Source organism: Sorex fumeus, unplaced genomic scaffold (genome assembly GCF_029834395.1).
Source record: "Sorex fumeus unplaced genomic scaffold, SorFum_2.1 ptg000024l, whole genome shotgun sequence".
In the NCBI taxonomy this organism is placed as follows: Eukaryota; Metazoa; Chordata; class Mammalia; order Eulipotyphla; family Soricidae; genus Sorex; species Sorex fumeus.
The window spans coordinates 12,054,001-12,075,943 of record NW_026606081.1 but is presented as its reverse complement, the minus strand read 5'-3'; the positions used below and the strand labels follow the sequence as shown (position 1 = coordinate 12,075,943).

Here is a 21,943-nt window from a genome sequence, read left to right as displayed (position 1 = left end):
GAGTCCTTTAGATATACAGGGGAACAAAGACAAAAATAGAATATGAAATACTCACAGGTTTATACTTTAAAGGTAAAACCTGCTGATTGGCTCTGAGAAATACCCCAGCCTCTGCTCTTCTTGTACCTACTGAAATATGATATGCTTACTAACTGCCTTTAATGTTTCTGCCAACTTAAACAATGGTTCATGTGACTGAAGCAGGATGGGGAAGCTATATTGTACTGGATAATGGCCAGCTTGTGTGCTCATTGATGGCTGCCAAGGCTACCCTAAAGCTTGGACAGATCTTTTGTGTGTGTTTTTTTCCTCATGTGTTTGTTGGTCTCATTTTCTGCTATGGACCTCAGCTGAAGAGAGATCACATGTACCAATCTGATTGACTTTACTGTGGCAAATTGCCTCATAGAAAATAAAAACCACCTAAGATTCAATTAAAAAAAAAGAAAATAACCTCTGATTTATGATCTATTTGAGGATTTTGATAGAGTTTGCCCTTCGCCTGTATTCTGTAATATCTGTTTGGTGTGGAATGAGATGAAGCGGCCTATATAAAGTATTGAAGTTGAATGTTAATATCTTTTGAAATGATGCAGCAACATTAAGAAAAGTTGACTTAAGAAAAGTATGCATAGGAAATGACTTTCAGAGCATCTTATGTCAAGATCTATAAGAGGAACAGAGCGAACGAAGTCTATAATGACAATGATTCCCCTAGTGTCTAAAAGGCAAGCACTAAATAAAGAATAGCAAAGGCAATGAAACAAAAATTGCCCCAGCTTAAGGAGAAAGCAGCAGTAATGACAAAAGGAGTGTGATTTTACATCAGTGCAAAGGAAAATAGTTTCGAGAAACAGTTGGATAGTAATACGAATGCATTAGTAAAAGCAGTATTGTGCACAGTGGACAGAATGTTTACAGTTTTATGTTTCCATAAAGGCAACAGGCTTTTTTTAATTACTCATACCTATATTATGAAGTTAAATCCTTCCAAAAACTAAAGGCTTATTATTTTAAAATTATTCATAGAATTACAAAAGAACAAATATTGTAGATCACTGCCAAAATATTCATAACTAGCTAAGCTCCATTCATATTACACAGAGTAAGCTTTGAGTGCTTTTTGTTATTATAATCCATTACTCTGCCATAGAGCTTCTTAAATAGTAAGTTACTGTATCCTAATAAATTATCTCTCTCTATATATATACATATATAAGTATACATATACATACATATATATATATATATATGGGCTGGAGTGATAGCAAAACGTATAGGGTGTATTCCTTGCATGCAGCTGACTCCGTTCGATTCCTCTGTCCTTCTTGAAGAGCCCGGCAAGCTACCGAGAGTGTCCCGCCTGCATGGCAGAGCCTGACAAGCTCCCTGTGGCATATTCATATGCCAAAAACAGTAACAAAAAGTCTCACACTGGAGACATTACTGGTGCCCGCTCATGCAAATCGATGAACAATGGGAGGATAGTGATACATTGTGCTATATATATATATATATATATATATATATATATATATATATATAAACTTTCTTTGCTCCTCTCAAAGAACTCAGTACACTTGGGCAGCTCCTAGTTAGATAATTAACAGGTTGTCCTTTTTTTTTTTTTTTTGCCTATTCACTGCACTTGGGAATTACCTCTGGCAGTGCTCAGGGGACCATATGGGATGCTGGGAATCTAACCCAGGTTGGCCACATGCAAGCAAATGCCCTACCCTCTATGCTATTGCTCCAGCCGCACAAGTTATATTTTTAATTAAGCTTATAGTGTGATGATTTAAACTGAATTGGATTTATATAGTACCTTGTACTTATGTGGTATATCTGCTCTACTTACCAATAAAAGAATATTTCATTTATAGTTTAGGAAAGAAGATAAAAAATGAAGTCAGAATTTTTCTATTAATTACAACTTTTATGATCTTGGCAGGTCATTGAAACTTTTAAGTCCTTTCCTAATTATTTCTAATTTGCAAAATTTCGTAACTTCAATTTACTGATACATAGGAAATTAAAATAAAACATAATTTTCTCAATATGCATAAATGATTTTCTTTTTCTTTGGGGGGATACACACTGCAATGCTTGGGGGCTACTCCAGTGTGACTTCCAGCAGTGATGGGGTGATAGAATTGAGCCAGGCTTGCTGAATGCAAAGCATACACAGCAGCACATTGAGCTCTAAGTTCTGTTTTTATTTCTTTTAGTAGCTTTGATTTATTCATTACTTTGGGCAGTTTCAGGTATACATAGCAGTACTCAAGCTCCGTGCTAAGGATTAATCACTCCTGTAAGGTACTCAGGAGACCTTAGGTGGTGCTGGGATTTGAACTAGTGTTGGTGCAGACAAGGCAACCTCCTTAACCCCATATTACTTTTTCAGCTCCCCAAACACATGAGATTTTTAAATCGATTAACCGCTATTATTATTTAGTGCCATAGCTACTTTTATTTATAGTACTTTTAAATAGAGGTTTCATTTCCTTTTTTCCCTATTCTAGATTTCATTCTCTCATTCCTCTATATACCTGTACTGCTTGATTACTCCAGTAAATAGATTTGAAGATAAAATTTCATGGATGAGTTGCTTATTAGGGAATCTCTATTGGAAGGAAGTGGAAGAAAGCAGTGTTAACAGAAGAAATCATGCAGTAAAATGGGCCCATATCATTGATTCTCAAGGTTTACTAATGGTCCACAGAGTTGCCCTGCCTTGGGCAAGTGGCCAGTCCTCTTCAGCTAAGTAGTAATGTGTCACTGGATGTGAGATCTTGTGTAAACAAGGTCTCAGACTAAGGCAATTGCTTAAGGAAAAAAAAATAAAAAGAAAGAAACAGTTAGAATACTTCTGACATTCCCAGAAGTTAGTGTAATGAGTCATTCTTTAAGGAGACATTTGGGCAGCATATCACAGTATTCCCACTGGTGCCAAACTGTGTTAAAATAGTATTATGCTCTTTTATATCTTGCTCTTTTTCTATTTATTTCAAAGTATGCTTATCAAAGTATGGGCTGAAATTCAGATATATTCCTCATAGTTATCATTGCTGGCACTGGGTTTTGGTTTCTGTTTCCTTCAGTAGTAGTTTTTTTTTTCTCTCTCTTTTCATTTCTACCTTAGCCTCATAGACTTTGACAATAGTCAAAGAGCTTTTCTTTCATATTTGGAGGAAAAGTACTTGAAAATCCATATGGCAGAAGTATGGTGATGGAAAAATTATATCCTTACAATATATTTAGTCTAGCAATCAAGTAATAGCAAATTGAATTGTAATGGAGCCAACAATTTGTTTTGTCATCCTTAAATTTCATATGGGGAGTTTAGCATAAACTAATTACTCTTGATGATTATTTGACAGATTGATTTCAAAGACTATGGAATGAGATAATTTGAAGCATCAGGTTGAATAAATCACTATGTTTTTCTAAGTGTCTGATTAATTCAAAATATAAATGTCTTGTTTAGAATGCATTGTACTGGTTATATGCAATACAAATCCTTTCCTAATGCCAAAATGCTTTCCAAACCTGTAATGTTTTTCAAACAAGTTACTAGGCTGATTTTATTGTAAAGTTTATAAAGACATTGAGTTAAAATGTAATATATGTAATAAAATCATATTAATGAATTTATAAATATTTCTAAATTAGTAGAAGCAAATAAACTTTTTATATAATAAACTATATAAGAAAATAGGATTTTTTCCTATATATTTTGCTTCATTGTAGGTAGATTGTAAAAAAACAAACAACAACAAAAGCCCTAACATGAACTGTGTACCTATTTCAGATTAGATATTCTGCGCATATATATATGTATATATATATATTCCTAAATGGAAAGGTAAAGTAAAGGTAAAGGCCCTCCCGTTGATCGTCGATTTGCTCGAGCGGGCCCAGTAACGTCTCCATTGGAGACTTTGTTGTTACTGTGTCTGGCATATCGAATACTCTCGGTAGCTTGCCGGGCTCTTCAAGAGGGGCGGAGGAATCGAACTCGGGTCGGCCATGTTGGCCGCTTGTAAGGCGAACGCCCTACCCGCTGTGCTATATATGATTATATATGCTAATTACATCCACAATTAGTAAAAGCCATTCTGCTTATAGAAAGAAAATAAGAGAGAACTGCCACATTCATGTAATATCAAAATAATAATTTTTTTTGCTTTTTTTGGGGGGGGTGTCACACCCGGTGATGCTCAGGGGTTACTCCTGGTTCTGCACTCAGGAATTACTCCTGGCGGTGCTCAAGGGACCATATGGGATGCTGGGAATCGAACCCGGGTTGACCGCGTGCAAGGCAAATGCCCTACCTGCTGTGCTATCATTCCAGCCCCTCAAAATAATAAATTTTTGGATTTCAATTATATAAGTACTGGAGCACTGTCCTCCTGTTGTTCATCAATTTGCTTGAGTGGGCACCAGTAACATCTCCATTGTGAGACTTGTTACGGTGTTTGACATATTGAATATGGCACAGGGAGCTTGCCAGGCTCTGCCGTGAGAGCGGGATACTCTCGGTAGCGTGCCAGGCTCTCCAAGAGGGATGGAGGAATAGAACCGGGGTTGGCAGCATGCAACGGAAACACCCTTCCCACTGTGCTATCAAATTATTATTTTGCATAAAATTCATCAATCAGTTAATGTTTTAATATCATTGTCCACCAAATATTTATCATCAAGGGTAAACAAAAGCCTTCCTAAATATCCTCTATCCTTTGAAGTCTATAGTATTATTGGTTTTAATCACAGCGAAGCCACTTCATTTCTATGTGTACTGTTCATCCAGAAACATGCTCTCTCTCCTATCTTTGTCTCTTCTTCTTCTTTTTGCTCCCTCTCACTTTCTCCCTACTCTATCTCTCTCTCAATATGTTTCCCTCTGTCTCTGTCTCCCTCTAAGCAATGCATCTACAAAAGTTTTCTTCCAGAAAGTCTGGAGAAATCCCCCATCACCATTTCTTTTACCTTATTTTAGGAAATTCCCAGTTCCAAAAAAGCAATTGATTTCTAAATTCAAATACCAACATTTATTGATAGCTTCCCTAGACTCATTCACTAAAAATACCTATCCATTTACATATCAGTTGTGTTTTCTTCTTAAACAAAGTATATGTTGCCCAGTGCTGTATCCCTGTAACAAAGCACAGTGCTTTCTTTGTAGTAGATAGTTGGCTTTGTGTGGTTGATGCATACCAATATAGTTTCAGACATAGAAGCACATTTTCTGTAAACACATTACATCTACAAACCAACACAAATTTATTTGTAATTTCAAGGTTCTTTAGTGTGATTATTGAGTATGAAATATAAACATGCTGTGACATAATGTGTTTAATTGCTTTTCTAGATCATTCCTTTACTGAAAAGAAAAGAATGAGTGTGATCTTACGCTCAAAGATTCCCATCTTTCTATGAATGGAATCACAATCTTTTTCCTAACACTTATTTTTTCTGCATCATGCCTGTTTCACAACCCCTCACAGTTGATAGGCTGGATCCTCGCACTCTTACCTTTGACTCTGAAAGCAGGAGAGGGTCTTTTTCATCTTTTTCTTCCCCACAGTACCTGGTACACAGAAGAGGCACAATAATTGTAGGAGGGAATAGGTACTCTTCAATAAACAAAGGCCAAGCCAATATCATTGTTCTTTTTTGTTTGTCTGAATCATTATTAGTAAAAAGATGGTTCATTCCTGGTACCATCTGGCTCCAGTAGTTCTGCCAAGTGTCCCTAGACAATAGTTATTAAATAAACAAATAAGAGTAGATCCAGAATTTTTGGGGTGTACATGATGTTGCATACATTTCTTTTCCATTTACACGGGACACACCAACATTGCTCAGGACTGAGTCCTGGATCTACACTCATGATTCACACCTGGAGATACACTGGGACCATATGGTATGTCAGGTTGGCTTTGTGCATGGAAATATCCATACCCACTATACTATCTCCCCACCCTCTTATGATAATTGTTTAAACTGAAAACGAAAAAAATACATTTAATGATTAAAAGTAATATTCATTTATATGACAAAATCAATTTTGGTAAATATTTTAGTGCATTTACATCCAATCTGAAACTTTTCAGTTATAGATGATCTTATATGAATTATTTTATAATTTTTTTTACTTATTATAGGATATAGGTTTCTGTTTTCAGAATTATTTGACTACACAATACTCTACTCTACAAACACCCTATTTACATTTACGCTGTTTTCTTAGTATTGAGCATTGTTGAAGACTGACAAGAAATTCTCACACATTAAATAATTCTCCATCATTTCAATCAATAGTTAAAGTTGTTTTTATATATAACTGTATTGTTTGACAATGCGAGATTGTCTGTCCTTGCTGAGTTTACCTACCAGCAGAACACAAAAAAAGGTACACATAAATAAAATAAAATGTCTCATTAGATATAGATGATTGGTTATACAGAAATAAAATAAAGGAGTGACCAGAAAACAAGGGTGATCACCCACTTTGTTTGAGGTGGCCAAAATGGTCTCAAAGGAAAGAAATTTGAGTGAAGTCCTAAAGGAGTTGAGAGAACAAACTCATCCTGAAATGTGGTTGAACATGGAGAGAGTACCATTGCTAGGAATCTCTGAGGCCCTATCACGGAGGATTCTTAAAATTTCAGGAACAGGGGCAGCAGGAGGACAGTAAGAGATAGAAAGAGATAAATCTAGAGACAACCCAGAAAAAAATGATTTTTTTTTTGGCCTTTCAGGCCCTTGTACATTTCTTGGCCTCTACTTTAAATGAACTAAAAAGTCACAGCAAGATTTTGGGCAAAGAAGCAGTCTGACCCAACTGGCATTTTCACAAGACTGCTTTGGCTTTGGGATGAAATACAGTGATGAGGCAAGTTGGCAGAAGTGATGATGACTGAAGTGATCACAATGATGAAAATGCACCAACGTCATCGATGAGGAAGCTATTTCAGTTAGAGGAAGGGCACAATGACTTTGGTCAGAGTGTGCAGTGAAGTAAAAGAGGAGTTAAGTTCTGAATTATTATTAGATCAGAGTGGATTGAATGTTGGCGAACAAATGTGGTCACAATGATGTCAGAATTTTTGGCTTAAGCAGTTGAAATAAAAGAGCAGATTTCTAGAGGAGCAGGGTCAAGGTCACTTCAATTTTCTATATTCTTAAGCTTGGTATCTGAGTGGGGAGAAATATTAGGCAATTGATTGTAGAAATCTGGACTTTAGAAGAGAAGTTCAGAACAGAGGTATTAATGTGTGCTTTCAGCACAGAGATTATAATTAAAAGAGAATATTCACCTACATTAATTATTTATTCATAGCCTCACCATTCAGATCCATATGTATGTACATATATGTATATATACACGTATATATTTTTATATGAAACACTGATGTTGTAGTTTCCTGCTACAATTCATATAAATAATTTCTGTAGAAATTCATGTAAATAATTTCTAACCCCCAATAATGACCACTTAAGCTGTCTGGCTGAATTGTTATTTTGAGTCTTTAGATATGCGAGTATAAAAACTCAACAAACAATGACATTTGATCAGTGATAGAAACATACTTATTTTATCACTTTACTTATTTGGGGGTGGTTTTGGTCACATCTGGCTGTGCTCAGAGTCTACTCATAGCTCTGTGTTCAGGGATCACTCCTGGTGATACTTAGGAGACCATACACAGCAACACCATCAAATCAGGGTCAGTTTCATGCAAGGCAAACCCCTTACCTGCTATAGTACCTTCCAGTACTATGTTTTCTAGTTATAGAAATTAAGTTACAATATGACTGAATAAAAGTAGGCGGATCCTGAAATATATGATACAGTCAAGAAATATTACTTTCAAAAACTGAAAACAATGATTATTAAGAGAATAAATGAGTAGAGCACAGGGTCAGTGCAGATGCTTTGTCAGCTCCCTGTAATTACATATCACTACTGGGCACCTCTGAATTCTGGTGGCCTCTCAGAGCATCACTGAGTTGTTCTTAGTGGCCCTCAGAACTAAAGGGCCTTAGCGCATCACATTCTCTTGACTGAAGATGAACGGAACTTTAGACTTATTAAATATAATCATAATTAGGAGTTAAATAATGAAAACTATACTGGAGGACAGTGCTACAGTGCTACAGCTGCTAAATTATCACCACATTGTAACTTTACCTAAGTTTAAGGTTTGCATCACTATAAAAGAACATCTGATATATTTTTACATATATATTGTATCAAGTTCACGCATAAAAATATATAATTCTGTCTTTTACAATAATCACATACACAGACAAACACATACACACATACACATACATACAATCAGAGAAATTTACATACAGATCACTAATTTGTTAAAGTTAATATATGATTAAAAGGTAAAGGCCCTCCCGTTGATCGTCGATTTGCTCGAGCGGGCCCAGTAACGTCTCCACTGGAGACTTTGTTGTTACTGTGTCTGGCATATCGAATACTCTCGGTAGCTTGCCGGGCTCTCCGAGAGGGGCAGAGGAATCGAACTCGGGTCGGCCATGTTGGCCGCTTGTAAGGCGAACGCCCTACCCGCTGTGCTATCGCTCCAGCCCAATATATGATTAAGAACCAAAAATTGGGAGAAAAAAATTTGTCAAAATATGATAAATTAACTACTTTTATATTTAGGAATAACAGTTCAACCATCAACGGCCAAGATTCAGAGACTATAAAACCCAGCTCCAGGAAGAGAACAGTGCAGAGTCTCCTGCCCCTGCACCTGGCTGTCCTCGCCTGGGCCCCTTGGAGGGGAGCGGGCTGAGTTTCCCTCCCCGCCCTGACCAGGGCTCTGGCAGCCGAAGACCTCCAGAACCAGCTCACCATGCTGAGACCACTCTCCACACGCATGAAGGTACCGGCAGAGGAACAAAGGCATGCGGGTCCCGGGGCTGAGATCTCCAAGCCTGCTCGGATCGGGGCTGAGCATCCTCCACCCAGATCCTCCAAATTCCAGTAGGTAGGGGTCACACCCACCAACTGACTCCCAGGCGCCATGTAATCCCATCAACGGCCAAGACCCAGAGACTATAAACCCAGCTCCTGGAAGTGCGCAGCTGCATTCGGGCTGTGCGACATCCTATTATCTCATTCTTACTTTGGCCAAAATGGCAGGCTACCGAATGTAATCTGCCCACACGGCAGAGTCTGGAAAACTCCCCGTGGTGTACCCAATATGCCAAATACCAGTAACAATGATGAGTCTCATTCTGCTAACCCTGGAAGAGCTTTAATATGGCACTTTGTAAAAAAATCTCAGGGTTAGGACGAAGGAGACGTTACTGGGCCTGCTCGAGGCAATCGACGAACAACAGGATGGTCGTGATCGTGATCCTCGTGTTCAACCATTTGTTTCCAGCTAGAATCAACTGACGCACATCCGTAAATCATTCAAAAATTATTATTTTTAAAATGGAAGAACTGAGAATATTTTCTATATTTCTTTTTTTTGTTGCTAAGTTGTTGGCTGGAGTGATAGCACGGCGGTAGGGCGTTTGCCTTGTATGCGGCCGGTGTGGCTGACCCAGGTTTGATTATAACCACATTGTAACTTTACCTAAGTTTAAGCTTTGCATCACTATAAATGAACATCTGATATATTTTTACATATATATTGTATCAAGTTCAGTCATAAAAATATGTAATTCTGTCTTTTACAAAAAATGATATATTTTACTCATTTTCCACCTTCATTCTCTCTTCTCTTTATGTATTCGCTAAATTTGTTTTATAGTTTAAAAGTTTGTATTTATTTTATTTAGACTTTTTCCCAAGATTATCTCATTTTTTTTTTCTCTTGCCAAGAATTTTTCTCTTACTCTACTCTGCTTTTTCCACTCTAGGGAAGCGATGTTCTTTCTTGAATGTGTGACACACTCTCCTCACATAACTAAATGTCTTTTAATAATAATATTTTGCTTTACTAAAATAAAGTATGTTCTTCATTTATTTAGCTCACTCATCACTTTTCTTTGTTTATAAAATACACATGTGTGAAATCATTCTATGTTTTATTTATTTCACTAAATATAATATGCTCTATAGACACTTATGATGGTCCATGTAGAAGATTTCAATTCCTAATTTCTTTTTACTATTTATTAACTTTAATTTAGCTTACAGTACAACCCTAAGGAAAGAGAGTATAAACGAATAGAGTTCTGTATATGTATAAAGAGTTCTGAATAGTCAGCAATAATTAGCAATAATAAATATGATAGGAAAGATTTAAAAATCAATACTTAAAGTTTATAAAGTTCACGTATAGGAGGCACGAAGAGTTTAAAACAATCGAAAACTAAACTGAGAATCAATATTTTAAAAATAAGATTAACAAGATACATATAAAACCAACTAACTATTATATCCATAAAGGTTAAAGAACTTTTAATATTGGAAAGTAATCATAAAGGTGGTGTCAGATGATGTAAATGACACATAGTATGAATAAAAGAGCATACTTTAAAGGAACTCTTTGGTCATACATGATTTTATCACTGTCTCAATCACTTACTTTTATTTATATGAGAAAATTTATCATCTTTTATTAATGCTTCTTGCATTTATCCAGTAAATTTTGATTTTTAATAGCCTGATCAGATTAAAACATGAAAAATACAAGGAAAATATTATACATATATGTATATATTTATAAAGATATTTCTATATATATTTCTTTTACTAATATATCAATAATGTAAAAGGCAAGTAACAATCTTTATTATCATTCTGAAAGTTATAGAAAACTTTTGAGAAAAGTTCACCTAAATTATTAATCCAAGAGCCAAAGATGCTATTGATTTCTTTCAAAGTAATTATGCAATGCATATTAAATTGTCTCATTATACAAAAAATATAAATATTAATTCTATCATGCTTTATTTTTCTTTTTGGGTCACACCTACCTGGCAATGCATAGGGATTATTCCTGGTTTTGCACTCAGGAATTGCTCCTGGCAGTGCTCAGGGGACCATTTGGGATGCTGGGAGTTGAACCAAGGTTGGCCATGTGCAAGAAAAACACCCTACCCTCTGTACTATCAATCCAGCCCCAAATTCTATTATGCTTTAGATGATAATGCCTTTGATCTTCTGCAGAAACCCATTGTCTGTACACTTAAAATTTTTCCACATAATGATGGAAGTTTAATTCAATGTTTCATGTAACAGGAAATAGAGTATAATTTTTCCTTATACACATTTTAAAATGCATCACCATAAATGATAGTTTCATAAATTATTTTAGATGGTATAATATATTGCTACATGATGTTTCTCCTTTAAAAGAAATATCTTAGACCCTATTAGGTCTATTATTTTTCAAAAAATCCTAATAGGGTCTAAGGTATTTCTAAATTTATATATTATGTTCAAAATGTACTGGAAATACCAAGATTCTTACTTCTTTGATCGCTTACCCATTCTCCAACATTTTTCCTTGGAATTTCTGTAATAAGCATGATAGTACTAAAATTTATTCAAAGTTTTTTTGCTACTTTTAAGCCTTCTTTGACTCAAATGTATAAATATCTAACAATATGTCATCATATATCATAATGAATGATTATACACATTATATCATTATAGTATAATAAAAATATGTTATTACAGTATTAATGTGTGGTATTTGTGAAAAAAAATTTCAAAATACACCCCCTAAGCTTTCTTTCTCCAAGCGCAACATCTCTTTATTTAGGAAGAGCTCATGAAATTATAATTAGATTATTACACTCTATAAAAATACTTTTCTTCTTATTTGAATATTCAAACTATATTTAAATAAAAATCTCCTGAGCTCATTTATTTATGTAGAAAGACTAATAAGAAAATTCTGAATCATGATGTGAAGCTCATGTTATTCCTTTGATATTAATTTGTTATCTTGCTATTCCCATCATATCCATAAACTAATCATTATAGTAAAGATTTTTTTAAGAGGTAACATATTGGGCAAGTAACCACCTGGGCACAAATTCTAATCTTTGGAATGATCATAATAATTCCTGCCTTCAATGGTACCTATTCTTAAAGTGCTTGTCAACCAAGAAAATTCACGAAATGCCCAAGTCGTATGTTAATATACAATAGTCATAAAGTTGTTTTAAAGAACATAATATTTCCCCTTAGAATTTATTATAAATTTCATTTATATATAGCATTAAGTGAAAATTGTATGACTTTTAGACAAGATCAATATCCTAAAAGACTGTACTCTTTTCTTCTAAGTGCACTCCTTTATCTGATCGCATTTAAGTAACTTAAGAAGTTTCATCAGGAGCATCAGTTCAGGGTGGGATATATTACATAAACTTCATTTCTCCTTGATACTTTTCTTACTCAAATCCACGAGGTAGAAATGTAAAAAACAGTGAGCTCACTTCATTAAAATAGAAACCGACTCATCTTCTAATTGCTGTCAGATACCACTAAAAACAAGCAGGTTGGGCTGGGGTAGGAGGGAGTCTCTAAAATTCAAAACACAGTCTGGGAATCCTGGCAGCCATACATAGCAATGCAAAGCATGCCTACTCATTAAAGGAAAACAGAGTTTTGTCCCCTTCTTCTGTAGGTAAAAAAAACCTGTTTGTTTTCTTAATGATTTGTGATTCAATTATAACCAATACTGGTATGAGAGACAGTGCAAGGTTTAAAGAGCTTGCCTCACTTGTAGACAAACTGCATTAGATCCCCTGCATGGGTGCTCCCTGGACTGCTTCCAAGAGCCACTGCTGTACACAGATATAGGAGTAGCTCCTGACCAAGACCAGAGATGGCCACCAAACAGTATTGATACATGTATGTCATTTAGGTTTTAAACAACCCTTGAGGAAAAATAAATATAGACTAAAGAATAGAGATTGTTACTATCTAAAACTGTTTTGGGAACTTTTTATAACAATTATAATCAGAAACAGAATCTCAGTCTTTGCCAGAAGAAATACAAAATGTGGATTGAAGGGATAGTACAGGTGTTGAGGTTTTTGCCTTGCCTGCAGCCTACTCTGGTTCAATTCTAAGCACTGTATATGGTCCTCTGCGCATATATTTCTTATATAACTAAAGATAAGTGCGAGCTCCCAAAGCAGTGCAGAGAAGTGATAAAGGAAGAGAGAAGAGTAGCAGTGTTGGCAGATGCAGCAGAAGGTATGAAAAGCATTTGTTATGCCCACCTGTCCTTTGCCAACTACAAGGCCAAGATGACTGCACTTCGACGTCCTGAGGGATCTATCATATCTTCGAGAAGGGCGATGGAGAATATTATCCATGACTTCTACTCAGATCTCTTCAATAGCCACGTCCACCTGCCCACATACCAAATTGCATAGGATGGATATGTCGTTCGCAAAGTTCTCCCTTTTGAAATCAGACACACCATTTTGTCTGTAAAGAACTGAACAGCACCTGGCCCAGACAAGGTCATACCCGAACACCTGAAGAACGTGCTGTAAGTATTCATCAATACACTGGCTTGACTCTTCACACACTACCTGTCTGAATACAAGGTTCCGTCCCAATGGAAAACCAGCAGTACTGTACTACTGTACAAGAAGGGAGACATCCACAACATTGACAACTATCACCCAATCTGCCTTTTGTCTGCTGTCTACAAGCTGTTCACTTGAGTCATCCTGAATAGGATTGGCAGAAGACTAGATGAAGGACAACTATGCCAGCACGCCGACAAGTATTCAGCATGATCCCCATGATAACCAAGCTCATTTAGGTTCCTCGGGAGTTTAAGATGCTGCTCTATCTAATGCTCATCGATTTAAAGAAGGCCTTTGATTCTGTTGAGACTGAAATGGTAATCAAAGCCCTAGCCAAACAGGGTGTTCAAACTCAATACATCAGGCTCTTCCATTAACTGTATTACAGATTCTCTACCAGGATCTCACCATTCTAAAAGGAAGTGATCACCCAGGTTAAGAGAGGAGTGTGGCAGGGTGATACCATTTCACCGAAACGCTTCAGTGCCACCCTCGAGAATGTCACGCAATGACTGAAATGGGAAGAAATGGGAGTGAAGATAGAAGGTCAGCAACTACACCACCTCCTCTTTTCTGATAACATCGTTCTAATAAGCCCAAACATTAGCCGAGCAGCACAAATGCTGGCTGACTTCGACCATGAGTGTGGAAAGGTCGGACTGCAGCTGAATCTCACGAAGACAATATTTATGAGAAACAGACTCATTCCTGACATTCCATTCACTCTCAATGGAACGAACATCTCTGAAGGCAACAGTTATGTGTACCTAGGTCAAGAAGTCAACATGACAAATGACCTGGAACCTGAGTAGCAAAGGAGGAAGAGAGTGGTTTGGAACATCTTCAAGAGTGCCAAAGAAATAGGTACGAGGACGAAGAACCTCCGGCTCCAGGCACATCTCTTCGATTCCACTGTTCTTCCTGCATTAACATATGCCTCAGCGACCTGGGCCCTACTAAAACTGGATGAGAACACTATTCAGGTCTCCCAAAGAGGAATTGAAAGAACTATGCTTGGCGTATCATGTTTCACTTAAGTGAGAGAAAGAATCCAGAGTTCTGACCTCCATCAACAATGGAGAATCAGGGACACTCTCTTGTTTGCCAAGGCATAGACACTCAGATGGGCTGGACACATAATGTGATTTGGAGATGGCGGCTGGTAATGGAGAGCCATTACCGACTAGATTGCACAAGATGTCAAAAGATCGCATTGCTGCCCACCTACGAGATGGTCAGACTTCTTCATCAAGAACCTGAATGATCGGTTTGAGGCTCTTCATGTTTCTGGAGTGAGCAGACGCCATTGGGTTACACTAGCACTCGACATGAAGATGTTACTGGCGCCTGTTCGAGCAAATCGATGAGTAACAGCATGTCAATTGATCAAGTGAACTAAGGATAAAATTCCGCTATTATGCTTGCTATTCACCCAAAAGACCATGAAAGAAACAAATGTGTATTATTAAGAACCAGTTTGCTTGCTTACAACTGACCTACGTTTGATCCCCAGTACCAAAGGCCCAGCAGGAGTGATCATTAAGCACAGAGTCACCAGTCAACCCTGACCACAGCAGGATATGGCACTCCAAAAATATAAAAAAATAAAAACAAAACAAAACAAAAACATATTATTAAAAGAAGCCAGTCTGAAAAGGCTACTATTGTGTGAAGTAGTGTGTTACTCCAACTTTACGATATTCTATGATAAATTTTGATATTAAAGATAAACTATGATATTAAAGATAATCTATGGATATAAACAGTCAGAGGGCTGGAGCGATAGCACAGCAGTAGGGCGTTTGCCTTGCATGCAGCCAACATGGCTGACTCGAGTTCGATTCCTCCGCCCCTCTCTAAGAGCCCGGCAAGCTACCAAGAATATCTAGCCCGCATGGCAGAGCCTGGCAAGCTACCCATGATGTACTCGATATGCCAAACACAATAACAATAAGTCTCATGATGGAGACGTTACTGGGTCCGCTCGAGCAAATCGATGAACAATGGGAGGACCATGACTGTGATAAACAGTCAGAATGTGATACAATTTGGATGTAGGGACAGATTAACAAGGTAAAACCACAGGACTTTCAGGATAATGAAAGGTAATCTGCATGATGCTGTAATCACATAAATCATCATATATTTGATCATCCTATATGATATGCAACAATAAAAATGAAACCTAATGTAAACTAAATATGGAGTGATAAAGATGTGACAGTGTTCATTCATTAATTTTAACAAATGTCCACCCTCCTGCCGGGTGTTCTGATGAAATTCTGCATGGATTGAGGGCAGAGGCATATGGATATTCATAGCATCTTCTTATCAATTCTGCTATAACTTAAAAATGCTCTAAAAGCATTTCATAAAATTCCTATGAATTACTGTCTTATTGAATTTTATATATCACCTTTAAAATGAAAATTTTTAACTAGAATAATGAGCTCTTAAACCAAGATTCTATGGTTTTTAAATCAGAATATTATTGGGCGGTGGTTAGAGTAAAAAATAGCCAAAGCATGAAAACTGCTTAATGAAGGGTCTACTATAATAGTTTATTTTTCCATACAGTCCCTGTGGATAAAAGAATGATGACAGAGTTCACATAAGAAACTATTATATTACATGTCAAAAGGCTCTTTGCAAATGTTGTCAACATTTAAGGACGATTAATAGGGATATTGAGGGATACTATATGCTGGATTTAAAGTTGGAAGTAGAGATTAAAAAGACTCGGTGCTTTTGAGAAACCATGAAAAATAGAAAAATGAGTTATTTCATAAAGGCCTCCAAAAGGAAACAGTCCTGCTAGAACTTGAATTTAGCCCAGTTGTACCTCTATCAAAGTCATGACTAAATAAAATAGGAATATAATAAATGTGTTGTGTTGTACTACCAAATGTGTGGCAATTTGTTACAATAACATAAAAATTAATATAAGCTAAAATGACTTTTTTATTTCAAGAGAAATAGTATTTACTAGTAATTATACTACATTGTGTATATTTAGTTATGCCCTTCATACTACATTGCGAATAACTAGCTATGTGCTTTCATCTGATTTATTTAAATTTAGAAATTCTCATAAAACTTTATATATATAAACATATGTGTATAAAGTCTCTTGCCCCCGCGCCTGGCTGTCCTCGCCCAGGCCCCTTGGAGGGGAGTGGGTTGAGCTTTCCTCCCCGCCCCGACCAGGGCTCCAGCAGCCAAAGACCTCCAGGACCAGCCACCACCATGCTGAGACCACTCTCTGCACATATGAAGGTACCGGCAGAGGGACAAAGCCATGCGGGTTCCGGGGCCGAGACCGCCAAGCCTACTCGGATTGGGGCTGAGTATCCTCCACCCAGATCCTCCAAATTCCAGTACGCGGGGGTCACACCCACCAACTGGCCCCCCTGGCGCCATGTAATCCCATCAACGGCCAAGACTCAGAGACTATAAAAACCAGCTCCCGGAACCGCGCGCCCGCGAATGCGGCATCTTATTATGCCATCTTATTATGACATCTTATTATCTCATTCCCACTTTGGACAAACTGGCATGCTACCAAATGTAGCCTGCCCACACGGCAGAGTCTGGCAAACTCCCAGTGGCGTACCCAATATGCCAAATACCAGTAACAATGATGGGTCTCATTCTCCTAAAGAGCCTTGAATATAATCTCAGGGCTAGGATGAAAGAGACATACTGGGGCCTGCTTGAGGCAATCGACGGACAACAGGATGATTTGTGATTTTTGATTTGTGATTTGTATAAAATAGGTAGCACAAATGTAAGGTATGGTGATAACTGTTTGGATTTTAAAAATCATGATAGAGGTACTATTACAAATATCATACATGATGTTAAACAGAATATTAAATAATTTATTAGTCTCGTTTTTGCTGATTTGTAGAAAATATCACAAATAAGCTTCTCTTCACAATACTATTACATATATGAGAGGGGATTTGGGCCCACTGGGTGGTGCTCAGGGAATAATCTTGATTGTGTGCCCAGCAGTGACCTGTAGTGCTCAGGAGATCATGTATGGCATTGGGGATCCTAATCAGGGTCATAACTATACATGTATGTAAGGCCTTACCTCCTGTATTATCTTTCAGTCCAAGACTAGTATGTTTGTCAGATGTCAATATTCTACTGCGCCAATTTTACTTAATAAAAAAAGTAAAAGCTTTGTGTTTTTTATTTACCTTTATTATTCTTATACAAGAGTTCCCTTGATTCTTACATTAATACAATTCATAATACTATTAAACCCCGAAAGAATTGATAATCATATCAACAGAAATTGATGATTTGTTTGAAATTCCTTTAAGTAATATTCAAATTCTTGGGGCTGGAGAGATAGCACAATGGGTAGGGCATTTGCCTTGCACGCGGCTAACCTGGTTTCGATTCCCAGCATCCCATATGGTCCCCTGAGCACCGTCAGTAGTAACTCCTGAGTGCAGAGCCAGGAGTAACCCCTGTGAGTCGCCAGGTGTGACCCAAAAAAAAAAAAGCAAAAACAAATTCAAAATCTCCCAAATAAAATAAAGAATAATTTTTCCCTTAATAAACATAGAGAAATAAACTATATTTTATGTGTGTGTTCCTTAAGATACAAAAGTTATTTAATTACAGAACTTTCAACAAATACGAATGAAGCACAGTTGTTTCATATACCTGAACTGTATTTTCAGTTCAGTATGAGTTTCTAAATAAAAAAACCGCTTTGAGAAATTAAGTCAAGGAACAATTAATGAAATGAATGTTTCTCATAAGCTCACAGTTGTCTTTTGAAGAGCATACTTCAAAAGTATACGCATTCATCATTAAAAAATACATTTCCACTTGGCAAAGTAAATTGAATGTCAGTGTGTGGCCCTAAATGAAAAGTTTGGACTTTGCTTTTGCATTGCTCTTAAAAAAGATTTTCAGTGTCCCCTTGGTGATGACCTGGGACAGACATGGTCATGGACTTGTCAGATTTGCTCCCTGAAGGTCCTCCCTTCTAGTCACAATGAACACAAGAGTATCTTCTTTCCTGCCAAAGTTTTCTTGGCCTGTCACATGGGAATACATTTTTACATAACCCATAAGAAGAATTGTTGATCTGACTGGAAAGTTGTTTAAATTTCCAGAGAAATCAGATCAAGTTTCTAATATAGGACAAAAAAAAAGCAGATAAATTGTTGTTGTCAACTATTCCAGGTTACACTAGTTTGTGATTTTTTTTTAACTGAAACAAGAAGTAAACAACATAAGGCACAATCATCCCCTTATTTTATTAAAGTACATCTCAAATGCAAGCATTTTGTAACTCTTTAGAGATTCTGAAAATTCCAAGAAAATAAATGGAATAAATTGTTAAATTGGAATACTAAAAATTAAGTGGATGCCAAACAAAATGACTGATTTTTGTTTGTTTGGGGCATCACATCAGTCCCATCTCTGTGCTTAGGGGTCTCTTTTGGTTGTGTTTAGGGAACCAAAAATACTGGGTATTGAAACTAGAGTCAGCCATACATACAGCAACCCCCTAAAGTCCTACATCATCTCTTAGGTGACCCCAAATAAATATTAATATAAAATACTATAACATTCTAAAAGGTGGAAATTATGGTGACAAAAATATATATTTATTTTTGAAATGGGCTGGAGCGATAGCACAGCGGGTAGGGCGTTCGCCTTGCACGCAGCCAACATGGCCGACCAGAGTTCGATTCCTCCACCCCTCTTGGAGAGCCCGGCAAGCTACCGAGAGTATTCGATATGCCAGACACAGTAACAACAAAGTCTCCAATGGAGACGTTACTGGGCCCGCTCGAGCAAATCGACGATCAACGGGAGGGCCTTTACTTACTTTACTTTAGTATTTTTGAAATATGTGTAATTTGTTGTGATAGTTAAGAACAGGAAGTACAAAAGCATATTGCCCAGGTTCAGGTCAAACCCCTTCTTATTGACTTGGGTACATTTCTTATCTCCATGTGTTCAGCTATAAATCCAGCTTAAAACTGAATCGCATGAAGATTTAATGAGGCAAAGAAGCATATAATGAACTATCAATGATAAAAATCAATGGTTGGTGTTTTCTAGGGAGTACTGTCTGATAACAAGTAAATAATAAAATGATAGCTAAGAAACAGCTTGCAAATATAATAATGTTTTATTGAGTTTCCTCCAAGAATTATTTATAACATTTTGCCTTCCCCCTTAAATGTTATAAGTTTCCTTAGCATAACATTCTTTGACTGGAAATAATTTGCTTTTTCTATTATTAAAAATTCCTTTGGGGGCATTCCCGGCTGGTCCTTCATGCCCTGCCAAGGTCACTAGTTGCCCCCATGAGCGGCTCTCTGGCACAGCCATAGCTCCAGAGGCACAAAGACTTAATGTAGAGCCCTGCAGCTTGCCGCAGAAAAGTGAATGGACTATGCATTAATCCACGGTACCATGGCTACCCAGGGAAGGAAGGGGTGTTGCTCCCTTCCTCCTTTTCCCCCCCCGGGCAGCAAGATGGCAGCCTCCTCAGAGCTTTTAGGAAAGCCAGATACGAGCCAGCAGTGACGGGTCAACTACAACCTCATGGGAAGGGAGTGTTCCTGACTCGTCCTTCACACCCTACCAAGGTCACACGTTGCCCCCCATGAGCGGCTCTCTGGCACAGCCATGGCTCCAGAGCCACAGAAACCAATCTCGTAATTATCTGGCTCTTGGAAGAAATCCTTCCAGATTTAATAAGCAAAATATCAGAAATCCAAAAACATGCTGCCGCAATCTCGGCTGCATGACATTATATACAGCTGGTTCTCATTAACACCTGTAGAAAACAAATTATTTCACAATGTTTTTTTAGAAGTTCTGATTGTTGGGTGTAAACTTTACATAATAATTGTTCATCTTTTGTTGAAATAATTAATGCAATAAAAGTAGACACAGAGTTAAGTAGAATTCATCTGCCTCACAGGCATTGGGAGGGGTGGGGGTATATTGGGTTTTTTTGTGGTGAAAAATAAGTACTGGTGAAGGGAAAGGTGTTTTATCATTGTATGACCATGACTTAAACCTGGAAGCTTTGTAACTTTTCCCACAGTGATTCAATAAATAAATATAAAAAAATTTTCTTCCTCATCCATAAGTGCTGGAGCGATTGTACAGCGGTAGGGCGTTCACCTTACAAGCAGCCAACATGGCCGACCCGAGTTCGATTCCTCCGCCCCTCTCAGAGAGCCCGGCGAGCTACCGAGAGTATTCGATATGCCAGACACAGTAACAACAAAGTCTCCAATGGAGACGTTACTGGGCCCACTCGAGCAAATCGATGATCAACGGGAGGGCCTTTACCTTTACCTTTACCATAAGTGCATGGTGAAGAAGCTTTCCCAAATTGTACTTAAGTATAACCATTATAGAGTCTAATCACAGTGAGTGTGATAGTGTTTTTATTTCTAAATATTAATGAATAGGTTTAGATATTAAATTCGTGGGGATTATAATGCAATGTCTGTGAGTTATAATACCAAGGCATGCGGGTTATAATACAAAGGCATGTGGGTCCCAGGGCTGAGATCTCCAATCCTGCTCAGATCGGGGCTGAGTATCTGCTACCCAGATCCTCCATCTTCCAGTAGGCAGGGGTCACACCCACCAACTGCCCCCCCAGCACCGTGTAATCCCATCAATGGTCAAGACCCAGAGACTATAAAACCCAGCTCCTGGAAGCACGGCTGCAAATGTGGCCACACGACAGCTTATTATCTTATTCTTGCTTTGGACAACCTGGCAGGCTACCGAATGTAACCTGCCAACACGGCAGAGTCTGGCCAACTCCCCGTGGCATACCCAATATGCCAAATACCAGAAACAACGATGGGTCTCATTCTCCTAACCCTGAAAGAGCCTTGAATATAGCACTTTTAAATCTCAGGGCTAGGATGAAGGAGACATCACTGGTGCCTGCTCAATGCAATCAACAAACAACAGGAAAATTGTGATCATATATCTATACAAAATATACTGTCATGTACATGGAAACTATTTCCATGAAAGTTTAACTTATCAACTAAAACCTGATTGTCAGCTCAACCAAAATCCTTTATTATAGTCCAAATATATAGGTTTCCAAGTATTTTATACACTTCTATCAACTTTAGAATACTTTCTTGCCATTCTATTCATATTCTAAGTCATTTATCGTAACAATTATGCAAGAAATATTTGAATATTTACACTTGAATGACACTACCCTAGGCATTGTGGAATACATATTTCAAAACCAATGCATCGTTTCTTCTTGAAACATATATATTCTATATATATATATTCTATATAATTAAAATTAAATAATTTTAATTATTTAATCAGAATTATAATTAAATGTAAATTAATTAAGTCTAAT

At 37.3% G+C, this 21,943-nt stretch overlaps 1 protein-coding gene across 1 annotated transcript in view; it reads right to left on the bottom strand.

The window, feature by feature from the left end:
* The window catches only part of SGCZ (sarcoglycan zeta), a 1,114,038-nt gene that overhangs the window by 711,728 nt on the left and 380,367 nt on the right, over nt 1–21,943 (bottom strand). The window contains exon 2 of the mRNA XM_056114214.1: nt 5,536–5,590. The gene's annotated coding sequence lies outside the window, so the exon portion shown is untranslated. The remainder of the gene's footprint in view (nt 1–5,535; nt 5,591–21,943) is intronic.